Genomic DNA, 10,095 nt, shown 5'->3' on the forward strand with positions numbered 1-10,095 from the left:
GCTCACTGACTTCAGAAACTTTAAGGAGGACAGGTGTGTGTGGTGGAGGGAAGGGGAATTGAACAAGCCCCGGGCTCTGTCCCCAATCAAAATGTAAAGGCTGTGGGTTCATTTACCGAAGACAAGGAGCCCTAGGAGAGAGAGAGTGCAGGGAGGGAGAGGCAGTTGTGGTCACAGCAGGGACAGTGGAGACAGAGATACGAAGGGTGGGCAGAAGAGGGGCAGGCAAAGAAGCGGGGGAGACAAAGCCACATGTGGGCTGTCACAGCCACCAGAGGGAGAGGGTGCCTGGAAGGAGATTGTGGAGCTCCAGGAGCAACAGAGGTTCCCCAGATCTGTGAGCATGCCCTGCCTGGCAGTGCAGGAAGAGATGGCTGCCACCCAGGTCAGTGTGGACGTACCTCTACCTGTGTCTCAGAGGGAACAAATTCTATTTTATCCCAATATAGTCCTGTATTACACAAATGTAACATTCGGCTACTAGATATTGAGTGCCATGTCCTCCATGCAAATAGAGGAGAGGATACCCTAAAAGAGATACCGAAGCATTTGATTTTTCTTTCTCCCTGGGACAATGGGATCCATAAGTTGGGTCCCCCAGCCCACAAGACAGGTGCAACGTAGTGTGGCAGGGAGGTTGTGAGTTATGACAGGGAACATTTTTCCTTAGGTTACATGGGTATATAAAGCTCCGGACTATCTGTCTATCATGGATAGATAAAGAGTGAACATGGTCCCTTCTCCACAAATGTGTTTCTCTCCTCGATTATTACTGTAAAGGGCTGAAGTTACACCAAGTCCTGATACATACTTTTTCGTGGTTTTTTGTTTTTGTTTTTGTTTTTTTGTTTGTTTGTCTGTTTTTTTTTTTTTTGAGACAGTATCGCAGTCTGTTGCTGAGTCTGGAGTGCAGTGATGCAAGTACAGCTCACTGCAGCCTGGATCTCCCAGGCTCAAGGGATTCTCCCACTTCAGCTTCTGATCTAGCTGGAACTACAGGCACACGCCACCACACCCAGCTAGTTTTTGTATTTTTTTATAGAGACGGCATCCACTATGTTGCCCAGGCTGGTCTGGATCCCCTGGCCTCAGGCAATCCTCCTGCCTCAGCCTCCCAAAGTGCTGGGATGACAAGTGTGAGCCACCTCGCCAGGCCTTCACTTTCTTTAATGAACAATTATCAGAGTTTCATCTTAGAGGCAAAAGTGGCTACTGCCAGCCAATCTGTCTGTGGTGTTGGAGGGGAATCTGGCTGATTCAGATGTTTCTAATGAACTTTTTATTTTCATTATACTTTAAGTTTTAGGGTACATGTGCCCAACGTGCAGGTTTGTTACATATGTATACATGTGCCATGTTGGTGTGCTGCACCCATTAACTCGTCATTTACCATGAGGTATATCTCCTAATGCTATCCCTCCCCCCTCCCCCCACCCCACAACAGGCCCCGGTGTGTGACGTTCCCCTTCCTGTGTCCATGTGTTCTCATTGTTCAATTCCCGCCTATGAGTGACAACATGTGGTGTTTGGTTTTTTGTCCTTGCGATAGTTTGCTGAGAATGATGGTTTCCAGCTTCATCCATGTCCCTACAAAGGACGTGAACTCATCGTTTTTGATGGCTGCATAGTATTCCATGGTGTATATGTGCCACATTTTCTTAATCCAGTCTATCATTGTTGGACATTTGGGTTGGTTCCTCTAATGAACTTTTAAATTAACCTACATGATGTGATTATCCTAAGGCCCTTTCCAGCTCCGTGTTTTTTTTGATTCAGGGTTTGGAGATTTTCAGAGGCTTTGTTACAAAGAGAATCTCCTGGGCGGGCGCGGTGACCCACTCTGTAATATCAGCACTTTGGGAAGCCGAGGCAGGCAGATCACTTGAGGTCAGGAGTTTGAGACCAGCCTGGCCAACAGGGTGAAACCCCCGTCTCTACTAAAAATACAAAAATTAGCCGGTAGTGGTGGCAGGCCTCTGTAAATTCCAATTACTGCGGGGAGTGAGGCGGGAGAATCCCTTGAACCTGAGAGACGGAGGGTGCAGTGAGCCGAGATCACGCCACTGCACTCCAGCCTGGGCAACAGAGTAAGTCTGTCTCACAGAGTAAGTCTGTCTCAAAAAGCAAACAGCATCTCTTTACTACAGTGATTTGAGCTGTGGTCTTGTCTCCTCGGGTTTCTCTATCAGTCTGATCCCATCTACTCTATCTCCCAGGAATGCCTCAATATTTCTGGCGGACCACTGACACGTTTTCTTATTTTCCTCTACTGTTAAGAGTTGACCCTTGAAAACATTTTCTTCTCAGTTCAATGGAATGTTGAGTGGGGCACGGGATCTGTCTGCCATCTTGCTCCAATCATCTGGTTTTAGATATTTTATGTACTTTTGTCACTATGAAAGTGTAATTTTTCTCAATTTGGTTTTCTAAATGGTTATTATTGGTATGTAGTAAACCTATCTATGATTGTATATAATATTTTGTTACCTGTCTGGGTGCAGCTTCCCCTGCATTTTGGCACAAGACTCAACCTGTTTTATTCTCCAAAATAAATGTGACAGGCCGGGTACGGTGGCTCACGCCTGTAATCCCAGCACTTTGGGAGACTGAGGCAGGTGGAACACCTGAGGTCAGGAGTTCGAGACCAGCCTGGCCAAGATGGTGAACCCCCCTTGTCTACTAAACACACAAATGAAAAAATTAGCCAGGCACTGGTGTTGCATGCCTGTAGTGCCAGCTACCAGGGCAGCTGAGGAGGGAGGATTACATAAACTCAGGAGGCAGAGATTGCAGTGAGCCGAGATCGGGCCACTGCACTCCAGCCCGGGCGACAGAGACTCTGTCTCTAAATAAAAAAGAAAAAGAAATAAAAAGAAAATTCACTTCACAGGCAGTAGATATCCCACAGGCACGAACTCCCCTACACTTCTAGATTGCATCACCCGCCCCTTTGGCAGCTGTCTGGGAAGCCAGATCCCACACTTGGAAGTGTAGCGTTTCATACAATCCAAAAGTGGTAGCAGAGGCCAGGCGTGGTGGCTCACACCTGTAATCCCAGCACTTTGGGAGGCCAAGGCAGGCGGATCATGAGGTCAGGAGTTGGAGATCAGCCTGGCCAGAATGGAGAAACCCCGTCTCTACTAAAAATAACAGCAATTAGTTGGGCATGGTGGTACGCGCCTGTAATCCCAGCTACTCGGGAGGATGAGGTAGGAGAATCGCTTGAATCTGGGAGGCAGAGGTTTCAATGAGCTGAGATCACACCACTGCACTCCAGCCTGGGCAACAGAGGGCGACTCCGCCTCAAAAAAAAAAAAAAAAAAAAAAACAAGCAAAACAAACAAACAATAAAAAGTGGTAGCAGAAATCAGAAAGTCCAGATATGTAGGTAATTGGCCTGGCTGTATGGCAGCAGCCAAGGGTGAACACTAAATGCTCCCAGGCAAGTCCTAAGTTCATCAGGTAACCGGAGTACCCATCTGTGTTAGTTAATTGCCTTTATCTGAAGGAAAAATAAAACTCATGTCTCTACGACAACCAGCTGCTTACAGCTTAGAGCAAGGCATCTAGGCTAAACTCCCCTGGTGACAGGGAGACAAGGACATCATCTTCCTCAATGTTCACATTTCGAAGAGGTGGCTCCAAGGCCCTGAAGAAAGACATTTCGGGGGCAGGGCGTGGTGGCTCACGCCTGTAAGACCAACACTTTGGGAGGCTGAGGCTGGAGGATCACTTGAGGCCTGGAGTTCAAGTTCAAGACATTCCTGGGTTCTAGGATGGCCAGAGGCTTACAGATCAAAGGAAGAATTTACAAATACAAATTTTCTCAAGGAAATGCTCTAAGGAAAGTGAAATGGAGACAGGTTTCTTCTTCCCTCTTGGCAACAGGAAAAATTCAGTTTTATGTTTAGTTACCCTTACAATTTCCCCCTTTTGTTAATTGTTTTATAGGAACACTACAATTTTCTAATTATCTCCACTGCTGTTTCTATCTTTCCCTGTGTAGTTTACAGCCACCTAGATATCCAACAAATCCATAGTAAGATGCAAAGCAAAGCAATTATCAAGATTGTAATAGAATGATTTTTTTTTCGGGATGGAGTTTCGCTCTTGTTGCCCAGGCTGGAGTGCAATGGTGCGATGTCGGCTCACTGTAACCTCTGTCTCCTAAGTTCAAGTGATTCTCCCGCCTCAGCCTCCCGAGTAGCTGGGATTACAGGCATGTGCCACCACGCCCAGCTAATTTGGTATTTTTTTAGAGATGGGATTTCACCATTTTAGCCAGGCTGGTCTTCAACTCCTCACCCTAGGTGATCCACCCACCTCGGCTTCCCAAAGTGTTAGGATGACAGATGTGAGCCACCATGCCCTGCCTAGAAAGAATTTTTAAATTCAGTATAATACTCACCCTGTCAGGGGGTGGGGCAACCTTTAAGCACATCATACTGGTTAACTGTGTCAAAGTCAAAATAAATTATAGAGACAAATCCCTAAATCAAATGCTGTATTTGGGAATCACAAAATTGCAATTCAGGGCATACGCACAGACTAGGGTGGTCTTCAGTATGTCCAACGAGCAAACAGAAGTTGGAAGCTTTATTAGAAAGAAAAATGTTACATATTGTTTTGAAATGAGGCTCATTGGCCCTGGAGAAGCTGGTTCATTCGCACAATCAGCTTTCACATTCCCTCTTTTGATCAACATCTTTCTTTCAAAACCTCACCAATCAGCCATCTTAAAGTGAGGCTTCATTGTCACTCCATGCCAGGATGGACCTGTGCCGGTTGTCTTTATCCCATGTCAAGGGAAAGGTAAGGGAGTCTAGATCAGGGACATGGGCCATATTTGAGCAACAAAGAGGACAGAAGGAAAAAAAATTTCAGGCAGGTTTGCCTGGAGTTCAGCATCAAGTTCCATCTTGTTAGTGCCATCTATATTAGCAATCATCTTGATGCACTGGGCTAACATTATTTTCTTGGGAGAACTGGCTTAACAAATATTAGGCAACAAGTATGGAGCTCAAAGATCATAATTCTAAAATAATTAGCAATTGTTTATTTTATTTTATTTATTTTATTATTTTACTTTATTTTATTTTATTGCAATGGATTCTTGCTCTGTCGCCCAGGCTGAAGTGCAGTGGCGTGATCCCGGCTCACTGTAACCTACATCTCCCGGGTTCAAGCTATTCTCCTGCCTCAGCCTCCCCAGTAGCTGGGATTACAGGTGCCCACCAACATGACTGGCTTATTTTTGTCTTTTCAGTAGAGATGGGGTTTCACCATGTTGGCCAGGCTGGTCTCGAACTCCTGACCTCAAATGATCCCCCCTCTTTGGCATCCCAAAGTGCTGGGATTACAGGCGTGAGCCACCACACCCAGCTATAATTAGCAATAGTATAATAAATTTAGTTTGTGTAATGGTTTTGAACCAAGATCCCAAGCCTAAGGGCCACCAGCTAAACAAATCAAAAAGCTATGGGGGAATTGAATGAGACCTCTTGCAGTCTTTGAGTAGCATTTGAGGACTGGGTCGAATTAAAGCAGAGTGCCAACTCTAAAGGGACCACTAGGTGAGGTAAAGGATTTGGGCGTCGGGTTCTGTCAAGTGAAAAATGTAGACATTCAGGGGGTAAGAGTCTCATTACGATATGAAGACTTATTCTGACGTCTTGGGAAAAGCTGTCTATAGTGTGGAAACGTCAGCTTCTCATCCTGATTTGTCGTTCGAATGTCTCCGGTTATGGCATTGGACAGTTTGGTGAACTTTTTGTGTGGTCCATACATCAGGCAGCAGACTTGTTCCTTAAAATGTATGCACTTTTATCTTACAGAACTTGTAGATCAAAAATAAAATCCTATCCCCCGCCAACCCGCAACCATTTGAATGGACTTCTTCCTCAGCCAGGGCTCTTTTAAAATTCAACCTGAGAGATGGTTTCAGGCCATGACAGGAAGTGGGGGTCAGGCATGCCTCATTATACCTCTCTGGCATCAACATCAACACAGACTTTCAGTCTAATAAGAAACATGTTACAACCTAGTCTCTCTGAAGCCTAGTACCTGAAGGCTTCCTCTGCAAATAAGAACTTGGGTCTCCACAATCCTTTATCTTAACCCAGGCATTCCTTTCTGTTGATCCTGGGGTTTTGTTTTGAGATGGAGTCTCTCTCTGTCGCCCAGGCTGGAATGCAATGGGCGGGATCTTGGCTCACTGCAACCTTTGTCTCCCGGGTTCAAGCAATTCTTTTGCCTCCTGTAGCTGGGACCACAGGCGTGGGCCACGACACCCAGCTAATATTTTGTCCTTTTAGTAGAAAAGGGGTTTTGCCATGTCGCTCAGCCTGGTCTTGAACTCCTGGCCTCAAGTGATCTGTCCGCCTCGGCTTCCCAAGGTGCTGGGATTCCAGGCGTGAGCCAACACGCCCGGCCTACTAATTAGGTTTCTTCTTGCTTAGGAAAACTGAGCTTTGAAAGGGTAAGTTTTTAAGTCCATGTAACTTTCTGTATTGCTTTTGAAGTCTGTGGACTATCACTCTGGTTAAATGAGTGACTATTATTTCCACAGTGACCCGTGATCCTGTTTTGCACAAGTGTTTTGAGCCTTTTAACATCTTTGACAAACTTCCCCAAAATGCAATTCTTTTTTAATTTATCTATTGCTGTTGAACAAACTAATCAAATTCTAATTTAAGTCTTTTTAACCTAAAATTGACTTTGAGATTTACCAGTGAGGCCCCTGGAGAGCCTCAAAGAATGTGTCTCTCATTAGGCTTATTTGATATGTCACATTATATGAAAAACAATGTCAGATAATAAAAAATACTAATTGGTGTTTACATTTATATAGATATATTATTGATGTTAATGTTCAGAAGATCATATAAAATTTACAGAGGTCTGATGGTCCTGGTGTGATGCTGTTAGTCATGATTCTGGTTGTTATCTTAAGATTCTCTCTATAATAGAAATAACTGAATTTCCTTGTCAATTATTGAACTTTCATCGGATTTTAATCGTTACTATTCTAAGCTTTATCATCTACAGTGCTGATTCTTCTCTAAAGGCATCCAGAATCAGATTCATAAAAAATATTTTAACAAGTACTGTTGAATATAGATTTGTAATAACTTCCAGATCAATGAACTAAATGAATTATTTTTGAAAACTCTAACGAAAACTGATGGGTTCATGCAACTGATTATCAAGATCAAGCAGAACAAACATTAATTATATGAGGCTAAATAACCAATAATGTTTTTGTGACCTTTATTTAAAACTTTATTTATTCTTGGGCTGGGTGCAGTGGCTCACACCTCTGATCCCAGCACTTTTGGAGGCTGGAACAGGAGGATCCCTTGAGTGCAGGAGTTCAAGACCAACCTGGGAAATATAGGAGACCCGGTTTCTGAAAGAAATTAAGAAAATAAAACTTTACTTGTTTTTTACCTAAATGTTTTGTTTTCCACATTTAAGAAAATTTTCTGGTGGGATGTGGTGGCTCACTTTGGAAGCCAAGGCAGGAGGATTGCTTGAGCCCAGGAGTTCCAGACCCGATTGGGCAACATGGCAAAACCCTGTCTCTACAAAAACAAAAACAAAAATAAGAAGATTAGCTGGGCATGGTGGCACGCACCTGTGGTCCCAGCTACTTGCAAGGCCGAGGTGGGAGGATCACTTGAGTCGGGACGCAGAGGTTGCAGGGAGCCGTGTTTGCACCACTGCACTCCAGCCTGGGCGACGGGGCACAATCCTTTCTCAAAAAAATGAAAAAAAAAAAGAGAAAATTTTCTCTGTTAAACTATCTATAGTTTATAATAATTTTGTGAAGTATACTTTTGTAAACTGAGATGGAAATGTTTGCTTTTTCTTACTACTCAATTCCTCCAGAATTTGAAAACTATTTGTAAATATTCCTATGGCAATATGGTTATTCACACAGGTCCAGTAAAAACCTGCTCTTGGTGCCTCATTCAACTCCAACATGGCAAAAGTCTCCAGCCCTACAGAGAGTCCCTGATTGCTATTTTCCAGAAATAGGCTGGAAAGGATGGTTACGATAGCATTCACTCCAAGATGGAGTTCCCAAGCTTCATGAATACAGAACTGGATGCCTTCATGAAGAACCAGAGGCCCCCAGTGTCTTTGACCACATGATGAAGAAACTGGACCTCACTAGTGATGGGCAGCTAGATTTCCAAGAATGTCTGCATCTGATGGATGGCATGACTGTGGCTTACCATGACTCTTTTCTCAAGGCTGCCCATTCCAAGAAGCGGATCTGAGGATCCCCTGGGCCTGGTTTCCAAGCCACCCCCTTTCCTTCCAGCCTCACCATCACCATCTCCTCACAGCCCACACGTACCCTGGGCCCAGCACACCCACCACCTCATGCAGGCCCTGCCTGCAGGTAGTAATAAAACCATTCCCTCCTCCGTGCCGCTCCACCGCTCCCCCTCCCCTGTCCCCTTCCTCCCCCTCCCCTCGCCCTTCTCCCCCCCTTTCCTCCCCTCCCCTCTCCTCTCCTCCGTTCCTCTTCTCTTCTCTCAAGTACACCCACCACCTCATGCAGGCCCTACCTGCAGGTAGTTATAAAACCATACTTCTTTTCTCTTTTCCATCTATCTTTCCTTTTTTTTTTTTTTTTTTTTTAGCAATGGGGGTCTAGTTATGTTGCCCAGGTTGATCTTGAACTTCTGGGCTCAAGTGGCCTCCCAAAGCTCTGGGATTTTAGGTGTGAGCCATTGCACCTGACCCACCTTTTTTCTAAACACACACAAAAAAATCTGCTCTCTCTTTATAGACAGATACAATTAAAAACATTGGTTATAAGGCCGGGCATGGTGACTCACACCTGTAATCCCAGCACTTTGGGAGTCTGAGGTGGGTGGATCACCTGAGGTCAGGAGTTTGAGACCAGCCTGGCCAACATGGGGAAACCACATCTCTACTAAAAATTATAAAGAAAAAATGTAGTAGGGCATGGTGGTGTACATGTGTAATCCTAGCTACTCAGGAGGCTGAAGCAGGAGAATTGCTTGAACCCAGGAGGTGGAGGCTGCAGCGAGCTGAGATCTCACCAGTCTGGGTGACAGAGCAAGACTCTGTCTCAAAAAGAAAAAGAAATTGGTTATATTACCAAGGCTTTCATCAAAATGCATGGAATGCCTGACTTCAAGTGTTTTTAGCTTTAGAGTGGGTGAATAAAAACGGTCACTTTCTGTCAGGCCCAGGAACCTTAAGAAGGTAGGTGAAATCTAAAGTCGGCCTTGGTTTGACTTTCTATGCTCAAGAGGTTTTTAAATCTGAGATTCCTAAGTGATCAATGTATAGAGAAAAATTATGTTGCTAAAGAAAAGCTCTAATAGACCAGTTATTAGATTGTAGCTCTCTGCATTTTTTCGAGTTCTTGTGTTTTTTTTTCTTTTTTTTTTCTTTTTGTGTTGTTGTTGTTGTTTTTGAGACAGAGTCTCGCTCTGTCACCAGGCTGGAGTGCAGTGGCGGGATCTCGGCTCACTGCAACCTCTGCCTCCCGCGTTCAAGCGATTCTCCTGCCTCAGCCTCCCGAGTAGCTGGGACTACAGGTGCATGCCACCACGCCCGGTTAATTTTTGTATTTTCAGTAGAGACGGTGTTTCACCATGTTGGCCAGGATGGTCTCAATCTCTTGACCGCGTGATCCGCCCGCCTCGGCCTCCCAAAGTGGTGGGAATACAGGCCTGAGCCACTGCGCCTGGCCGAGTTCTTGTTATCTACATACAGACTAGACTAGATCCAACTTTTTCCCATAAAATTACTAAAAACAGAAATTGCTCTGTTCCTGAAGCCTGCTGATGAAAAGAGTCAAACTCTGGAAAACACTTGAAGAGACTTATTCTGAGCCAAATAGGAGCGACCTGGCCCATGACACAGCCTCAGGAGGTCCTGAGTTGCCCAAGGAGGTTGGGGTGCAGCTTGGTTTTACAGATTTTATGGAGACTCAGTCACATACTTTTAAGAAATACATTGGTTTGGTCCAGAAAGGCAGGACAACTCGAAGCAGGGGCTTCCAGCTTACAGGTAGATTAAAAATTTTTCTAGTTGACAATTGGTTGG

At 44.7% G+C, this 10,095-nt stretch overlaps 1 pseudogene; it reads left to right on the forward strand.

The window, feature by feature from the left end:
- Positions 1–7,984: 7,984 nt before the first annotated feature.
- Positions 7,985–8,382, forward strand: LOC129138708 (protein S100-A11-like; annotated as a pseudogene).
- Positions 8,383–10,095: the final 1,713 nt, after the last annotated feature.

The sequence above is a fragment of the Pan troglodytes genome, chromosome X (genome assembly GCF_028858775.2).
Source record: "Pan troglodytes isolate AG18354 chromosome X, NHGRI_mPanTro3-v2.0_pri, whole genome shotgun sequence".
In the NCBI taxonomy this organism is placed as follows: Eukaryota; Metazoa; Chordata; class Mammalia; order Primates; family Hominidae; genus Pan; species Pan troglodytes.